This window comes from Hypanus sabinus, unplaced genomic scaffold (assembly GCF_030144855.1).
Source record: "Hypanus sabinus isolate sHypSab1 unplaced genomic scaffold, sHypSab1.hap1 scaffold_781, whole genome shotgun sequence".
NCBI classification, from domain to species: domain Eukaryota; kingdom Metazoa; phylum Chordata; class Chondrichthyes; order Myliobatiformes; family Dasyatidae; genus Hypanus; species Hypanus sabinus.
Window position 1 is genome coordinate 57,378 of NW_026781632.1, and position 20,123 is coordinate 77,500.

Sequence of the window (20,123 nt, forward strand, 5' to 3'; positions counted from 1 at the left end):
CCTTTACGAGGGGGTTCTTACCATGCACTTGTGGGATTTCGGCTGGAGGGTGCTGCATGGAGCGCTGCCCTACAAAAAATTATTCAGTTTGTACACGGATCTCCCACCCTCATGTCACTTCTGAGGGCTGGAGGAGACCGTGTGCCACATGTACATGGAGTGTGCGAGGCTGCATCCTCTTTTTGCGAATTTGCGTGGGCTGCGTCTCACCTTCTGGCTGCATTTTAGCCCCACCCTATTTATATATGGTCATCCAGTAAGGAAGGGGGCTTGGAGGGATGAGGATGTCCCAGTCAACTTGCTCCTGTGGCTGGCGAAATCCGCCATTCGACGGTCTTGGAAACGGGTGGCGGGAGGATCTCCCCGGGCAGACTGCCTGGCAATGTTTAGGGGGTATGTTCGTGCCCGGGTAAATATTGAAAAATAACACGCACAGTCCTCTGCGACCTGAGAGAAGTTCCGGGACCGTTGCATCCCGCACGGTGTAAATGCCATCATTGACAGGGAACATTCTGGTGTAATGTCTATCGTCTATTTGTAGTGAGTAATTGTGTTAGTCACTGATTTGTATATATTGTATAGCACCGATATTTGCAATAAAGGAACTTTGAAAATATGAAATGGTCAGAAACAGAGTGAATCTCACTGCACACCGTCCTATCACACTCTCCAGGGGTCAGATATAAGTGATGCTCCCTTCATAGCATTCCATCACACGCACGGTGTGTCAATCACAGAGTGAAGCGCCTTCCACATCATCCTGTCACAGTCGACAGAGGTCAGACGCAGAGTGACACTCCCTCCATACATTCCCATTACACTTCCAGGGGTTTCACCCAGTGTGAGCTCCGTATTGCACTGTCCCATCAGACACTCCGGTAAAAGACAGAGTGAAGTTCCCTCCTCACTCTCCCAATGCTCATTCCTGGGGTTAGACACAGAGTGAGGTTCCCTGCATAGCATCCAATCGCAAACACACTGTGTCAGACACAGAGTAAAGCTCTCTGTCGCTCCATCACTCTCTCATGGGTTCACACTGCACGCTGCTCACTGTAAAATCACACGATCTTCCGGACAGACACAGAGTGAATCTCCCTCCACACCACCCCATCACACTCCCCTGAGATCACACACAGAGAGAATCTCCCTCCACCCCGTCCAATCACACTCCCCTGAGATCACACACAGAGTGAATCTCCCTCCACACGGTCCCATCACACACTCCCGAGATCAGACACAGAGTGAATCTCCCTCCAGACCGCCCCATCACACACTCTGGAGATCAGACACAGCGTGAATCTCCCTCCACACCGTTCCATCACACACTCCCGAGATCAGACACACAGTGAATTCCCCGCTGCACTGTCTTGTTGCACACTCCCGGATTCAGAGTGAAACGCTCTCTCCACGGTGCCATTACACAATTCAGGGATCAGACATGCAGTGATCTCTCTGGGCACGTTCCCATCACACAAACCTGCTGTCAGATACAGAATGAATCTAGATCCATACTGTCCTATCAGACATTCCCGGAGTGAGGCATAGAGTGAAGCTGTAATGTTACGTCTCACAGTCCCGTGGTCAGACACAGAGTGAATCCACCTCCACAACGTCCCATCACACTCTCCTGGATTCATGATAGAGGGAAACTCCCTCCACGCAGCCCTATCACGCACTCACCGGGTCAAACACGGAGTGAAACACCCGCCATAACATCTTTTCACACACTCCTGAAGTCAAGCACAAAGTGCCACTTCTTCTCCCCATCCTGCCCTGTGAGGAGGAGCGGGTGAAAGAGGGGGATGATGCCTCACCTCTTCTCCTGGTCAGCAATTCGCAGAAATGGTGTCGTTCGCTGTTCATTCGTTTAAGAGACTGACGAATCTGTGATACTGAGAGAGATGGTAACGGATGTTCAGCGTTTACAGTGAAACGTGAGTCAGCATCAGTCTACCGAACGTGTCACAGAGAGTGTTGTGTCAGTGTCACGGTGAAGGGTGTCACAGTGAAGCATGTGCTGTTAGCAGAGTGAGATGTCGGTGCCACCTTGAGGGGCGTGTCTGTCTCACTCTGAGTGGTTACCAATGCCCTGTTCAAGGTTTTGTTTCATTTACTGTGGGGTTTGTGTCAGTATCGTGATGATGAGCGCTTCTCTGTCTCAGTGTGGGGCATGTCCGAGTTGCTGTAATGGACGTGTCGGTGTCACTGTGATAGGTGTTTCTGTGCCCCGGCGGGAGGTGTACCGGGTCACGATGACGTGTATCTACACGTCACGGAGAGGGAAATGTCAGAGTGAAGGGGTCTGGTAGAGTCACGGTGGGAGGAGTATCTGTGTAATGTCTGGGTGCTGTTCTCATTGTGATGAGTGTGTCTGTGTCACCGTGAGAGACATGTCATGGCCACGGTGTGTGAGATTGTCACACTGAGGTGTGTGCCGTTGTGAGGACTATGTCGGTGTCATTGTGGATTTAAGTGTCGGTATGACGGTAAGGCGTTTGCCTGTGTCAGGGTGAGTTGTGGGTAATTGACTCAGTGAGCGGTGCATCGGTGTTATGCTGAGGGGCGATCTTGTCTCGGTGAGGGGTGTTACCGTGACGTGTGAGGCATTGACACGGTGGGGAACTGGACGGGTCACGTTGAGGAGCCTGTGGGTGTCAGTGGTGTCTCAGTGTCACGTTGAAGGGCGTGTCGGTGTCACTGTGAGGTGTGTTCCGGAGTCGCCTTGAGATAGGTTCTCTGGGAGATATCCGGGTTGCAAATCGCAGATATCTTGGGTTCAAAGTTGAGCTTGACTCATGGACTGGTTGTCGACATTGGCGTTGGGTCCTGTTCATCTCCTGATTTTCTTCCCAAAGCAATTTGTGGTTTTAGTCAGCGGTGATCTGTTGTCATTGTTGTAGGTGTTTCTGGGTCCCTGTGAGAGGTGTATCGGGTCACATCGCGGTCCATCTCTATGTCATGGGGAGAAATATTTCCGGGTCACAGTGAGAGGTTTAACGGTGTTGCGGCGAGGGACTTGTCGTAGATTTTGTGTTCGTGTATTTTCTCCACCTAGTAATGTCACCCCCACCTCCTTTAATCCCTTCCGTATGTGACATCTGAAATTAGGGAACCCCGAAATATTGTGCTGTCCGACTTGTTCCTCCTGCAAGCAAGTCTCAGTAATGTCTACAATATCATAATTCAGTGCGTTAATTCAAGCCCTGAGTTAACCCGCCATTTTTTGAACTTCCAGCATTGAAATATACACAGATCAAAACACCAGTAGCATCTTTGACAAGGTTCTACACGGAAGGTTAGTTAGGAAGGTTTAATCGTTACGTATTAATATTGAAGTAGTAAAACGGATTCAACAGTGGCTGGATGGGAGATGCCAGAGAGTAGTGGTGGATAACTGTTGGTCAGGTTGAAGGCCGGTGATTAGTGGTGTGCGTCAGGGATCTGTATTGTGTCCAATGTTGTTTGTCATATACATTAATGATCTGGATGATGGGTGGTAAATTGGATTAGTATGTATGCAGGTGGTACGAAGATATTTGGCGTGTGGATATTGAACTAGGTTTTCAACGTCTGCAGAGAGATTTAGGACAGTTAGAAGAGTTGGCTGAAAGATGGCAGATGGAGTTTAATGCTCATAAGTGTGAACTGATAGATTTTGGTTGGAATAATACAAATAATGCATACATGGTAAATGGCAGGGCTTTGAAGAATGAAGAACAGAGTTATCTAGGAATAATGGTGCATAGTTACCTGAAGATGGCTTCTCATGTGGATAGGATGGTGAAGAAAGATTTTGGTATGCTAGCCTTTACAAAATAGAAAATTATCGGAAACATGAGGAAATCTGCAGGTTCTGGAAATTCAAGCAACACACACAAAATGCTGTTGGAAACCAGCCGGCCAGGGAGCATCAATAGGAAGAAACACTTTCGACGTTTCGTGCCGAGACCCCTTGTCAGGACTAACTGAATGAAGATAGTAAGAGATTTCAAAGTAGGAGGTGGAGGGGGAAATGCGAAAAGATAGGAGAACACCGGATGGTGTGGGGTGAAGAAAGGAGTTGGAAAGGTGATTGGCAAAAAAGATACAGAACTGGGGAATGGAAAGGATCATGTGACTGGAGGCCGAGGGAGAAAGAAAGTCGGGGGGTGCACCAGATGGAGATGGAGAACAGGCAGAGAAAGAATAAAAAAAGGGAGGGGGGAAATAAATAAATTAGGGATGCGATAAGAAGGGAAAGAGGGGCATTAACGGATGTTTGAGATGTTCATGACATCAGGTTGGAGGCTTACCAGCCGGTTTACAAGTTGTCGTTCATCTAATCTGAATATAGCTTCATCTTGACATTAGAGGAGACCATGGATAGACATATCAGAATGGGAAGAGGACGTGGAACTAAAATGTGTGGCCACTGGGAGATCCCGATTTCGCTGGCGGACAGAGCGTAGACAGCGTATAGGAGTTGGGATGTAATGTTAAAATTGTACAAGGCACTGGTGAGGCCACCTTTGGAGTATTATGTACAGTTCTGGTCACTGAATTATAAGAAAGATATCAACAAATTAGAGAGAGTACAGGGAATATTTACTAGAATGTTAATTGAGTTTCAGCACCTAAGTTACAGAGAAAGTTTGAACAAGTTAAGTCTTTATTCTTTGGAACGTAGAAGGTTGAGGGGGGATTTGATGGAGGTACTTTAAATTATGAGGAGTATAGACGGAGTTAACGTGGATAGGCTTTTATCGTTGTGAGCACGGGAGATTCAAAGAAGAGAACATGAGTTGAGAGTCAGGTAACAAATGTTTAGGGGTAACAAGAGTTGGAACTTCTTTACTCAGAGAGTGGTTGCTGTGTGGAACGAGCCCCCAGTGGAAGTGGTAGAGGCAGATTCGATATTGTCATTTAAAGTAAAATTAAATAGTTATGTGGACAGGAAAGGAATGGAGGGGTATGAGCTGAGTGCGGGTCGATGAGTCTAGGTGAGAGTAAGCGTCCGGTACGGACTAGAAAGGCCGAGATGGCCTGTTTCCGTGGTGTAATTGTTAAATGATTATATCACGCTCAACAGATTGATTCCGGCCTTTGTCTCAGGTGTTTACAATATCTTTCTCCTTATCGACTCCGCTATCTGCTCTGGATCTCTGAGTCCCATGCCGCTGCAACTGGAGTTTAACTTCTCGTTCTTCATGCGCCTTGCCCGTTACACGCTTGGGAGATCACAGCGTCAATGATATCTCGCACACTTAAGTCTGTCAGTTCGTTCATAGAGTTCATATATTTTCTTCTTTGCATTCTATACCACCTTTCCCACATCACTGCCTTGCAATACAGGAAGGATATGATTTGGTCCAGTGTTGAGATGTTTGATGGGACAAAGGCTAACTTTGAACAGTTGCGAAAGGTTTGGATTGGGACAATTTGTTTTCTGGGATGGAGGTAATAGAGAAATGTAGGTCATTTAAATGTTAAATTTTGAGAGTACAGAATCAGTATGGCCCTGTTAGGTTGAAAGGAAAGGTTAGAAGTTTGAGAGAGCCATGGCTTTCAAGGGATATTGGAAACTTGGTTCGGATAAAGAGAGAGACCTACAATAAATATTGGCGCCATAGAGTAAATGAGGTGATCCAGGAATACCAAGAATGTGAAAAGAATCTTAAGGAAATTAGAAAATCTAAAATAAAATACGAGTATGCTTAAAAAGTAAGTTAAAAACAAATCCAAAGGGTTTCTACAGTTGTATTGATAGCAAAAGGATAGTGAGGGATAAAAGTGATCCATTAGAGAATCAAAGTGGACAGCTATGCGTGAGCCAAAAGAGACGTGGAGAATTTGAACACTTTCTTTTCTTCGGTATTTACTAAGCAGAAGGATACTGAATTGTGTAAGTCAGGTAAACAAGTCCGGAATTTATTGAAACCAGGATGATTAAAGAGGAGGAAGTACTGGCGCCTTTAAGGAATATAACAGTAGAAAAATCTCATGGTCCTGACAGGATATTCTCTAGGAACTCGAGGGATGTTAGTGTAGAAATAGCAGAGGTTCTGACAGAAATATTTCAAATGTCATTAGAAACTGGAATGGTGCCAGAGGATTGGCGTAGTGCTCATGTTGTTCCATTGGTTAAAACGAGTTCTAAGAGTAAACTTAGCAATTATCGGCCTGTAAATTTGACGACAGTGGTGGATAAATTACTGTAAAGAGAAACATGGATTTGTGCGTGGAAGCCCATGTTTGACAAATATTATTGAATTTTCTGGTGTTACTCTGAAAGTTGACGAGTGTAAAACAGGGGATATTGTCTATATACACTTCAGTAAGGTCTTCGGCAAGTTTCCTCACGGAAGGTCAGTTAGGAAGGTTCAATCGTCAGGTATTAATATTGAAGTAGTAAAATGGATTCAACAATGGCTGGATTGGAGATTCCAGAGAGTAGTGGTGCATAACTGTTTGTCAGGTTGGAGGACGGTGACTCGTGGTGTGCCTCAGGGATTTGTACTGGGACAAATGTTGTTTGTAATATATATTAATCATCTGGAAGATGTGGTTGTAAACTGTATTATTAAGTACGCAAATGACACTAAGATAGGTGGCGTTGTTTGTATGCGAGGGATGGGTGACGGAGACGGGAGTGGCGCATTAGAGACGGAGTGACGGTGACGGGGAGCAGTGTAGGAGAAGGAGAGTTTGACTGATTTGGGGAGGGATTTGGGGGACGGAGGGTGTTATGCATACGGGGAGGGGTGTTTTCGAGTGTTTTCGAGTTACAGTGCAGGTTAACTTCCGCCCAATATGTCCTCGCTATCAACCCCTTGGAAACCCGAAAGACCCTGAGTTCATCCATTTCCATTTCCAACTTCTCAACGCGGAGTGTTAGAAACTGCAGCTGGGTGCACTTCAGACAATGAGACCATAAGACAAAGGCGCAGAAGTCGGCCATTCGGCCCATCGAGTCTTCTCCGCCATTTTATCATGAGCTGATCCATTCTCCCATTTAGTCCCACTCCCCCACCTTTTCACCAGAACCGTTGATGCCCTGGCTACTCAGATACCTATCATTCTCCGCCTTAAATGCAACCAATGCCTTGGTCTCCACTGCCGTCCGTGGTAACAATATCCTCAGATTCACCACCCTCTGGCTAAAAATAAAATCTTCCCTTCTCTGTTAAGTCATGTCCTCTCGTACTAGACTCCCCCACCCTGGGAAACATCTTTGCCACATACACTCTGTCCTTGCCTTGAAACATTCGAAATTTCTATGATTCCCTTCTCATTCTTCTAAGTTTCAAGGAGTATAATTCAAGAGCGTTCAAAAGTTCCTCATGTTAACCCTTTCATTCCTGGAATCATTCAAGTGAATTTTCTCTGAACCCTCTCCAACTTCAGCACCTTCTTAAATTAGGAGCCCAAAACTGCACACAGTGCTCTAAGTGAGTTCTTACCTGTGCCTTGTGGAGACTTACCATCACATCTCTGCCCCTATGCCCTATTCCTCTAGAAATGAATGCCAACATTTTTTCACCTTCTTCACCATCGACTCAACCTGGATGTTAATCTTAAGGGTATCCTGCACGAGGACTCAAAACTCCCGTTGCATCTCAGAACTTTGAATTCTCTCACCATTTATATAATAGTCTACCCGTTTATTACCTCTACCAAAGTACATGACCACACACTTTCCAAAATTGTATTTCATTTGCCACTTCTTTGCCTATTCTCCCAATCGATCCAAGTCTCTCTGCAGACTCGCTGTTCCCTCAGCACTGCATGCCCCTCCACCTATCTTTGTATTTTCAGCAAACAGTCACAAAGCCATCTATTCCATCATCCATATCGTTGACATACAATGAGAAAAAATGTGGCCCCATCAGGGACCCCTGTGGAACGCCACTGGTAACCGGCAGCCAACCAGAATGGGATCCCTTTATTCCCACTCTCTGTTTCCTGCCAATCAGCCAACGCTCTATCCACGTATGTATCTTTCCCATAAATCCACGGGTTCTTATCTTGTTTAGCAGCCTCATGTGCATCAACTTGACAAAGGCCTTCTGAAAATCCAAATACACAACATCCTCTCATCTCCCTTGTCTAGCGTACTTCTAATTTCCTCAAAAATTGTGTTAGTTTTATCAAGCAGGATTTTCCATTTACTAAACCATGCTGAGTTCTGCCTATCTTGTCGTATAGCCATCCTTGAGAATCGACTCCAACAACTTCCCAGTCATCGATGTCGAGCTAACAGATCTATAATTTCCTCTTTTTGCTTCCTTGCCCACTTCTTAAATAGAAGAGTCATATTTGCAATATTCCAGTCCTCCGGAACTATGCCAGAATCTATTGACTTTCAAAAGATCATTGCGAATGCATCCACAATCTCCACAACTAATTCCTTCAGAAAAGTAGGGTGCATTCCATCTGGGCCAGGAAATTTATCTACGCTTAGACTATTCAGCTTCCTTAGCACTTTCTCTGTAGTAATTGTGACTGCACACACTTTTCTTCCCTGACACCCTTGAGTGTCCGGTATACTGCTGATATCTTCCTCAGTGAAGACTGATGCAAAATACTCGTTCATTTCCTCCGCCATCTCCTTATCTCCCATTACAACTTCTCCAGCATCATTTTTATCGGTCCTCTATCTACTCGCACCTGTCGTTTTCTCTTTATATATTTGAAAAAAAAAAGCTTTTAGTATCCTCTTTGATATTATTTACTTGCTTTCTTTCATTGATTATCTTTTCCTGCTTAATGACTTTCTTAGTTTCCTTTTTGTAAGTTTTTAAATACCTGACAATCCTCTGTCTTCCCACTATTTTTTGCTTCCTTGTATGCCCACACCATTGCTTTTACTTTGACTTTGACTTCTGTTGTCAGCCATGGTTGCATTATTTTTACATTTGAAAATGTCTTCTTTTTTCGAATATATCTGTCTTGCACCTTCCTCACTTCTCGCATAAACTCCAGCTACTGCTGCTCTGCCGTCCTTCCCGCCAATGTCCCTTTCCAGTCGACTTTGGCCAGTTCCTCTCACATGCCACTGTAATCTCCTTTACTCCACTGAAATACCGACACAACGGATTTCGGCTCCTCTTTCTCAAATCAGTCATGTTATGATCACTCCCTCCTGCGGGTTCGTTCACATGCATCTCTCTAATTACCTATGGTTCAATACACTATGCCCAATCCAGTACTGCCGATACCCGAGTGGGCTCAACAACAAGCTGTTCCAAAAAGCCATCTCGTAGACATTCTACAAATTCTCTCTCTTGAGATCCAGTGCCGACCTGATTTTCTCAATGTACTGGCATCTTAGAATCCCCCACAATTATCATAACACTGCCCCTCTGGCAAGCCTTTTCTATATTCTGCTGTAATTTATTGCCCACATCACTGCAGCCGTTGGAAGGTCTGCATATAACTGCCATCAGGTTCCTTGTACACCTGCGAATCCTTAGCTCAACCGACAAAGTTTCTGCACAGTCCGATCCTATGTCAACACTTTCTAATGAATTAATATCATTTCTTACCAGTTAGTAAGACACTGACCATTCACAATATCCATGGTACGGACACAGAGTGAAACTCTCTCTGCCCCGTTCAATCACACTCTGCCGTTTCGACATTGGCTTCAGTTCCTCCCTCCAGACCATTGCATCACCCGCTGTCGGGGTCAGACACTGAGTGAAACTCCATCGACACAGACCCATCATAATTTCCACGGTACGGACACAGAATGAAGTTCCTTCCACACGGCCCCATCATACTCTCCCTGGTAGAGACACAGAGTAAAGCTCCCTCTTACCTGTCAAATCACATCCTCCCTGTTCCGACATTGGCTTCAGATCCTCCCTTCACAATCACATCAGACGCTCTCCGAGTGGTGTGTTGACTGGTCAATAATGTAGACCCATGAACATGGTCATGCATTTCTCATTTCACATTCCTACCCATCATGCCTCACTTAGAGGAGTTCTCTTGCCTACCCTGACTGCGTACTGTGGCGACATTTTCTCAGGCTAGTGATGTCTCCACTCCTCCTTTAATTCCTTCCGCTTTCTGACGTCTAAATATAGAAACAGCGAAATATCATGCTGTCTGATTCCTTCTCCTGCAATCTGTCTCAATAATGGCTGTAGTATCATAATTCAAGTTTTGATTCATGCCCTGAGCTCACACATCTTTATTTAAAACTTCCAGCATGGAAATGTTCGTATCTCAGTGCCCCAGACGCATCATGATCAACCTTTTGATTCCTGCCTTTGTCTGAAGTCTCTGCAACATCTGTCCCCACAGCAACACCGCTGTCTGCTCTGGAAAGCTGAAACCCATCCCCCTGCAAATCGAGTTTAACAACTCTCCACAAAGTCCACATGCTCAGTACCGGCAAATCTTCCCGTTGGGAATGTTAGTTCTCCTCCAGTTTATGTGTAAACCGTCTTCCAACACTTCTTTACAGATCCCACCTTCCTTGGAAAAAACACAATGAATCCAAATTCGGAAGACTTCCCACCGTCAACAGCTCCTGAGCCACGTACTAAACCGTATCTGGACACACTGGGACGGGTAGTGGTCCTGTCCTTGAAATTAATAGCTAAATCCCTGAGATCACTTTGCAAAAACACCTTCCCATACATACCGGTGTCAGTGGTACCTACAGAATATGGAACAGGAACTCCTGTTGCTAGTCCACATACTGTAGGTACTCACCCTCTTAAGAATCATAGAGAATCATAGAGAATATACCTGATTAGAGTCTGTTTAAACGCCGTAATCTTCTGACCTACGCCTTCGAAAAAGAGACAGTGCGAGACTGCCTCCACAATGTCCCATCAGACACTCCTGGGGTCAGGCAAAGAGTAAATCTCCTTCCACATTGTCCCATCACACACTCCCCGGGTCAGACAAAGAGTGAAGAGCCCTCTGCTCCAACACATTACACACGCCCTGTGAAAAACACAAGTAAAGCTCCCTCTACACAGTCACATCACACACTTCCGGGGTCTGACACAGAGTGAAGCTTCCTCCTCACCGTCCTAAAACAGACTCCCTAGCAGACAACTGGTGGAGCTCACAAAATTTTATCCTATCACACTCCTGGCGTCAAACTGATGAAGTACCCCCCCACAACATCGCAGCACACTGTACTGGAATCAGAAAAAGTGCGAAGCTCCCTCCCTAAGCCGGTCTCCTCACTCACCAATAACCAGGATTTCGGCCTTACAGTAGTCTTGAACTGTGTATGACTCTCTGAGATGGTGTGTGTGTGTGTGACCGGATGGTGTGGTGCGGCAAGAGGAAGGAAGGGGAGGAGAGAGGAGGCCAGGGTAAGGGTGGTGAGATCACAGTCATCAATGCAAGCGGTGTGGAACCACATGACCGGCCTGTGCATACAGACTTAGGAGAAGCCCAGAGACTGGTGATAGATCTCTGGTGTAAGGGGGGATGTGTAGCACCACACGTCATTTCTCCCTCATCTTCCCACAGTTGCTTCTGAACACGGAGGGCGGGGTGGCTTGGGGCGCCGGCAGAGCTTCCAGTAGAATTGGCAGAGGCAGGTTCAATTTAAAACATTGATAGGTATCTGGACGGGAAAGGAATGGACCGTTTGTGCTGAGTGCAGGTAGGTGCGGATAGGTGAGAGTAAGTGTTCGGTACAGAATTGAAAAGTGGAGATGGCCTGTTTCGGTGGTGTAATTGTTATATGGCTATACGTTATATGAGTCAAAGAGTTATATTTGACTCTGCAATTGTCAAAGAGCAACTGGAACCCCTCACTTTCTGTGTTTGTCAACGCGTCTAATGTGACTTGTAAACAACCTCACCTTTGAATTGTTTCTGCTTCATCGCGACTAAGACAAACAAAGCATGGAATTTTGAGCTGAATGTTCTGCCATCCCAACAAACACTCCTCAATCTTTTACCTCATTCTGGTTTTCATTAGCCTGTAACTCTACGAACATCCATTCATTTTAGTGGTAAGACCTCCGCTGAGATAAAATTTCCCCTCCAGTTCAGGTGGAAACTGAGAGTCTTGGTCGAGAGCAGGGAAAATGAAGGATCTTCCCAACGTGGGTGGGTGTGGTGCGGCCTCCGGGCAGATGAATGTGCTGCCCCCTAGTGTTCGCCTACAAGCTCTGTCACGCTCGATCGTGGCATTCAGTGGATGCAAGGCCTCAAGTTGCGTTCCACTGGAGTAACGCTATCTAGTGTCGTTTGTTCATTGCTACTCATGTATGTTTGTCTGTGAATTAAAATTGGATTGGATTGAAACCGTCTGTTGTGCAAAGGTTGGAACTTCCATTGAAGAAAACGCAATGACCCGACTATCTCAAGATCTCATTCCTAACCCTGCACTGCAGCAACCTGTTAATCAGTATTAACTTCCGAGTTCAGGCCATAGCAGCACCTGTTGAGCTTTGCCTGCTCACCCTCCCACTGAATATTGGTAGGGACCCTATCCGAGATGTCCCGGCCATGGCCCCCGGGAGGTAAGATACCATCCAGGAAGCTTCCCTCGTCCACAGATCCACTTTTCTGTTCGCCAAAAAAATGAATCACCTCAGGCCACATCTCGCCTCATCTCGCACTACTCACTATCCCACTGCACAACAGAACCAAACTCACTGCCAGAGCTCTGACCTGAATGACATATCTCTACTTGTCATATTCACCCCTCTCCCCCACACATAAGTATACAAAGTTGTATTCCTGCAATTCAGCCGTTTAGCCACAGGTGGCACTCTGAAATGCACTTGGCTTGCTAACCCCTGTCAACCAACTGACTGTCCCCACGTCTCGCGTGAAATGCACATTGATTATTCGGTGACGAAAACTCCACACAGTCCAAATATGTCCTCATCAATGCCTTATACAACCTCACTATAACATTCCAACTCTTATACTCAATATTTTTGATTTATAAAAGCTAATGCACTAAAAGCTTTCTTTACGACCCTATCTACCTGTGACGCAACTTGTGTGGAATTTTGTATTTGTATTCCCGGATCACTCTGTTCTACGGCACTCCTCAGTGCCCTACAATTTACCTTGTATGTTCTACCTTGGTTTGTCCTTCCAAAGTGTAAACTCTCACACCTGTGTGTATTAAACTCCATCAGCCCATTGTTTCAGCTGGTCCAGATCCCTCTGCAAGCTTTGAAAACATTCCTCACAGTCTACTACACCTCCCAATTTTTTATCATAAGCAAATTTGCTGATCCAATTTACCACATTAACATCCAGATAAAATATAACCTTGTCTTATCTTTGTTATCACTGCTAATAAATCCGTTTCCCTGATTGGCTGTTACTCAATCAACCGCGAGGCCCTACTTTGTAATACACACACAAATTTCACGCACACGCCTTCTGATTGGAGACTGTCCCAACGACAAAGCTGCAGTAGTCTATGAACTCGTCAGTCAGTCACAGAGCTAGGCTCGCTCCATACCATCCCATCACACGTCGTCGGGGTCCGACACTGAGTGGAGCTCCATCGACAATGATCCATTACAATGTCCATGGTACAGGATCAGAATGAAGCTCTTCCACGCTGCCCCATCACACTCTCCCTGGTACAGACACGGAGTGAAGCTCCTTCCACACTGCCCCATCATACTCTCCCTGGTACAGACACGGAGTGAAGCTCCTTCCACACTGCCCCATCATACTCTCCCTGGTACAGGCACGGAGTGAAGCTCCTTCCACACTGCCCCATCATACTCTCCCTGGTACAGACACGGAGTGAAGCTCCCTCTTCCCCGTGAAATCAGACACTCCCGATTCCGATATTAGCTCCTCCTTTCACAATCATATTAGACGCTCTCCGAGTGGACTGTTGGCTGGTCTATAATGAAGCCCCATGAAGATGGTCATACATTTCACATTCCTGACTCTACCCACAGTGCCTCATTTAGACGATCGCTGAACCGCTGACGCTCACAAATTTTGTTCCCATCACACTCCTGAAGAGAAACTATCTCCACTATCTCACTGGACCAGAGAACCAAACTCAGTGCTAGAGTCCTGACCTGAGCGACTTATCTCTACTGGTCTATCCACCCCTCTCCCAGAAGTATACAAAGTGGTATTACTGTTATTGAGCCGGTTGTTCACAGGGGGCATTCTGCACTGGGCCTTGCTCGCTAATCCCTTTCAACCTCCTGACTGTCCCCCAGTCCCGCGTGAACTGCAAATTGGGTCACACTTCCCCAGAATATCTCCTCCCTATCACACCATCAGCTTCCCTAATGATCCTGACTTCATCCAGTAGCAGTTCCAACTGCTGAACGCGGTGTGTTAGAAGCTGCAGCTGGATGCACTTCTCCCAGGTGAAGTTGTCAGAGACACTGGAGGTCTCCCTGCCGTCCCACATCCTCGAAGAGGAGCATTCAACACTCCTGACAGTCATTGCTACCACTCTGACTGTGAAATAATAAACAAAGCAACAATAAATCAACTAAAAACTAACATAACAGCAATAAAACCATAGAACATTATAGGACAGGAACAGGCTTTTTGGCCCTTCTTGTCTGTACCAAACCGTTTTTCTGCCTAATTCCACTGTCCTGCATCTGGCCCATATCCCTCCATATCTCTCTCATCCATGTACATGTCTTTTTCTTAAATGTTAAACGTCAGCTCGCATTCACCGCCTCATCTGGCAGCCCATTCCACACTCCCACCGCTCCATGTGTGAAAAAGCCCCCACCCTCATTTTCCTATTTCCCTATTCAAACTTAACCCATATACTCTGCCATTTCCCCCCTAACCTCAGTGGAAAAAGCCTGCTTGCATTCACTCTATACAAATCATAATTTTATATACCACTATCAAGTCTCCCCTCATTCTTCTGCGCTCCCGGAAATAAAGTCTTAACCTATTCAACAATTTTCTGTACCTCAGTTTCTCAAGTCCCTGCAAACCTTGTAAACCTTCTCTGAACGCTTTCAAACTTATTAGTATCTTCCCTGTAATTCGGTGACCAAACTTGCACACAATGCTCCAAATTCGGCCTCACCAATGCCTCATACAACCTTCCCATAACATTCCAACTCTTACACTCAATGCTTTGAATTATGAAGGCCCATGTACAAAAAGCTCTCATTGTGACCTGTTACGCCACTTTTAGGGAATTTTGCATTTGTATTCCTAGATCTCTCTGTCCTACTGCACTCCTCAGTGTCCTACTTTTTACCTTGTATGTTCTACCTTGGTTTGTCATTCCAAAGTGCAATGCTTCACCCTTGTCTGTATTAAACTCCATCACTTCATTGTTGCCGCCCATCCAGATCCGTCTGTAAGCTTTGAATACCTTCACTGTCCACTACCTCTCCCAATTTTTTTATCATCAGCAAATCTGCTGATCCAATTTACCACATTATTATCCAGATAAAATCGTCCCGTCTTATCTTTATTTTCCTTGCTAACAAATCGCTTTCATTGATTGGCTGTTGCTTAATCAAACGCTCGGCGCTACTTTGTAATACACACACACATTTCACACTCCCGCCTTCTGATTGGACGCTACAGGAGTCTATGACCGCGTCAGTCAGACAGAGAGCGTGTCCTCCTCCATACCATTCCATCACCCGCTGTCGGGGTCAGACGCTGAGTGGAACTCAATCGACACAGACCCATCACAATTTCCACGGTACAGACACAGAATGAAGTTCCTTCCACACTGCTCCGTCATACTCTCCCTGGTAGAGACACACAGTGAAGCTCCCTCTTCCCCGTCAAATCAGATACTCCCTGTTCCGACATTGTCTTCAGTTCCTCCCTTCGCAATAACCTCAGATACTCTCCGAGTGGACTGTTGGCTGGTCTACACTGTAGCCCCATGAACATGGTCATGCATTTCCCATTCCTCATTCCTACCCAACATACCTCACTTAGACGAGTTCTCTTGTCTACCCTGACTGTGCACTGTGGAGTCATTTTCTCAGGCTAGTAATGTCACCACTTCTCCTTTAATTCCTTCCGCTTTCTGACGTCTAAATATAGAAACCGCGAAATATCATGCTGTCCTGTTTGCTTCTCCTGCATCTGTCTGAATAATGGCTACAATATCATAACTCAAGTTTTGATACATACCCTGAGCTCACCCGACATTTATAAAAAAAATTCCTGCATTGAAATATGCCCACCAGTTCCATCATGCTCAACCTTCAGATTCACACCGTTGTCTGAGGTCTCTCCAACATTTATCTCCACATCGACACCGCTCTCTGCTCAGGAACTCTGAATCCCATCCCTCTGAAAAGCAAGTTTAACAACCCTCCAGAAAGCCCGTTTGTCCTGCACCGAAAAATCTTCGTCCTGGGAATTTTAGTTCTCCAGTTTATGTGTAAACTGTTTACCAACTCTTCTGCACAGATCCTAACTTGCTTGGAAAAAACACAATGATTCCAAATTCGGAAGCCTTCCCACCGTCACCAGCTCCTGAGCAACGTGCTAAACTGTATGTTATTCCTATGCGTGAACAGACTGGGACGAGTGGTGGTTCTGACCTTTAATTTAATAGCTAAATACCTGATCTCACTTTACAAAAACACCTTCCCATACATACCGAAGTCATTGGTACCTACAGTATATGGAACAGGAAGTCCTGGTGCTGGGTCATATACTGTAGGTACTCACCCACTTCAGAATCATCGAGAAGGAATGATGCGCTGAGAAATGAGGAAGGAAGGAGAGATGACTGGAGGCCATGGAAAGGGTTTTCAGATTGCAGTCCTTGGAGCAGAGCGTGTGAGTCACCATTTTCTTACTCCCGATATCTAATTGGAGTCTGATTAAACGCCGAAATCTACTGACCAATATATAAGACTGTGAGTCAGAGACAGATCGAGGCTGCTTCAACATCGTCCCATCTCACACTCCCGGGTACGACACAGAATAAAGCTCTGTCTACACAGTCCCATCACACACTCCCGGGTACGACACAGAATAAAGCACTGTCTGCACAGTCCCATCACACACTCCCGGGGTCAGGCACAGAAAGAACCTCACTCCGCTCCTCCCATCACACGCTGCCAGGGTCTGACACAGTGTGAGGCTTCCTCTTCACCGTCCTAATACAGACTCCCTTGGTCGGACCACCGGCGAACATCACAAAATATTATCCCATCACACTCCTGGGTTCAAACATGTGAAGTCCCCCACGTAACATCGCAGCACACTCTTCTGGAGTCGTTAAAATTGAGCAGTTCCCTCCCTCTGCCGGTCTCCTCACTTACCAATACCCAGGACTTCGGAGTTCTTGTAGTCTCGAAATGTGTGTGTCTCTCTGAAATGGTGTCCGTGTGTCAGTGTGTGTGACCGGATGGTGTGGTGCGTAAAGAGAAAGGAAGGGGAGGAGAGAGGAAGCCAGGGAAAGGGAGGTGAGATTACAGGCACTAATGCAAGAGTTGTGGAACCACATGACCAGACTGTGCATGCAGACTTTGGAGAGGCCCAGAGCCTGGTAATAGATCTCGGGCAGAATGGGGGAAAGTGTGGCACAACACGTCATTTTTCCCTCAACTTCCCACAATTGCTTGTGAACACAGAATGGGGGGCGCGTGGGGCGGCAGCGGAGCTTCCCGTAGAAGTGGTAGAGGCAGTTTCGATTTTGCCATAAAAAAGTGTTAGGAATATGGACAGGAAAGGTACGGAGAGTTATGGGCTGAGTGCAGGTAGGTGGGACTAGGTGGGAGTAAGTGTTCAGTACGGACTGAAAGAACCGAGATGGCCTGCTTCTGTGCTGTAATTATTATATGGTTATATGTTATATGTTATGTCTACATCTCTGTCAAAGAGCCACTGGAATCCCTCTCTTCCTGTATTTGTCAATACATCTAATGTAACTCGTAAAGCCGCCCCTCACCCTCCGCTTCACTAAGACAACCAAGGCCTGGAATTCTGAGCTAAAGGTCCTGCCGTCCGAACAACCCCTTCTCTATCTCTTATCTCATTCTGGTTTCCATCCAGCTGTATCTCTGCGAACAATCCTTCCTTTTAGTGGTAATACTTCCGCGGAGATATTATTTCCCCTCCAGTTCAGGGGAAAACTAAGAGCCTTGCTCGATGGCAGAGAAAATGAAGGGCGGGTGTGGTGCGGCCTCCGGGCAGATGAACGGGCCGCCCCCTAATGTTCGCCCACATGCTCTGTCGCGCTCGACCTTGGCATTCAGTGGCATTCAATGGATGCAGGGTCTCAAGTTGCGTTCCACTGGAGTAATGCTGTCCAGTTTGATTTGTTCATGGCTACTCACGTATGTTTGCATGTGAATTAAAATTGGATTAGTTTGAAAACGTCTCTTGTGCAAAGGTCGGAACTCCCATTGAGGAAAACCCAATGACATGACTATCTGAAGACCTCATTCTTAAACCTGTACCTCAGTTCCGTGTTAATCTGTATAATCTTCCCATTTCTGGCCACACCAGCACCTGTGGAGTTTTGCCTGCTCACCCTCCCACTGGATATTACTAGGGACCTGATCCGTGATGTCCCGGCCCCGGCACCCGGGAGGTTAGATACCATCCAGGAATCTTCTCTCGTCCGTAGATCCCCTTATTCTGCAGGGCAAATAATGAATCGCCCCTGTCCACACCTCGATTCTCTTCGCCCTCACCACTATCTCCCACTGCACCACAGACCCAAACTCAGTGAAAGAGTCCTGACATGAGAGACATATCACCACTGATCATTTTCAGCCCTCTCTCCACCCAGAAGTATACAAAGTGGTATTCCTGTAATTGAGCCGGTTGGCCACAGGGGGCTCTTTGCTCTGGGCCTTGCTGGCTAACATCGTTCAAATTCCTAACTTTCCCCCAGTCTCGCGCAAACTGCACATTTGGTCACCCTTCCTCCTAATATGTACACCTTATCACACACTCAGCTTCCCGAAAGACCCTGAGTTCATCCAGTCGCAGATCCAACTGCTAAATGCGGTGTGTTAGAAGCTGGAACTGGATGCACTTCTCACAGGTGAAGTTGTCAGAGACACTGGAGGTCTCCCTGCCGTCCCACATCCTGGAAGAGGAGCATTCAACACTCCTGACAGTCATTGCTACCGCTCTGACTGTGAAATTATAAACAAAGCAACAATAAATCAACTAAAAACTAACATACCAACAATAGAACCATAGAACATTATAGGACAGAAACAGGCCTTTTGGCCCTTCTTGTCTGTACCAACCCGTTTTGCTGCCTAGTCCAACTGACCTGCAACTGGCCCATATCACTCCATACACCTCTCATCCTTGTACATGTTTTTTTTTTAAATGTTAAAAGTGAGCTCGCATTCACCACTTCATCTGGCAGCTCATTCTACCCTCCCACAGCTCTATGTGTGAAGAAGCACCCCCATTTCCCTTTAAACATTTCCCCATTCAAACAACACATATTCTCTGTCTTTTATCACCCCTAGCCTCAGTGGCAAAAGCCTGCTTGCATTTACTCTATCTGTACCCCTCATAATTTTATATACCTCTATCAAGACTCTCCTCATTCTCCTACGCTCCAGGGAATAATGCCCTAACCTATTCGACCTTTCTCTGTAACTCAGCTTCTCAAGTCCCGGCAACATCCTTGTAAACATTCTTTGCACTCTTTCAAACTTATTAATATCCTTCCTGTAATTCGGTGACCACAAATGCAGACAATACTCCATATTCGGCCTCAGCAATGCCGCATACAACCTTCCCATAACATTCCAACTCTTATACTCAATGCTTTGAGTTATGAAGACCAATGTACCAAAAGCTCTCTTTACAACCGTATCTACCTGTGACGCCACTTTTAGGGAATTTTGCATCTGTATTCCTATATCCCTCTGTTCTACTGCACTCCTCAGTCCTACTTTTTTACCTTGTATGTTCTAGCTCGGTTTGTCCTTCCAAAGTGCAATACCTCACAATTGTCTGTATTAAACTCCATCACTTCATTGTTGCAGGCGGACCAGATCCCTCTGTAAGATTTGAAAACCTTCCTCACTGTCCACTACACCTCCCAATCTTTTATCATCAACAAATTGGGTGTTCCAATTTACCACATTATTATCCAGGTAAAATAGCCCCTGTCTTATCTTTATTTTCCCTGCTAATAAATCGCTTTCATTGATTGCCTGTTGCTTAATCAA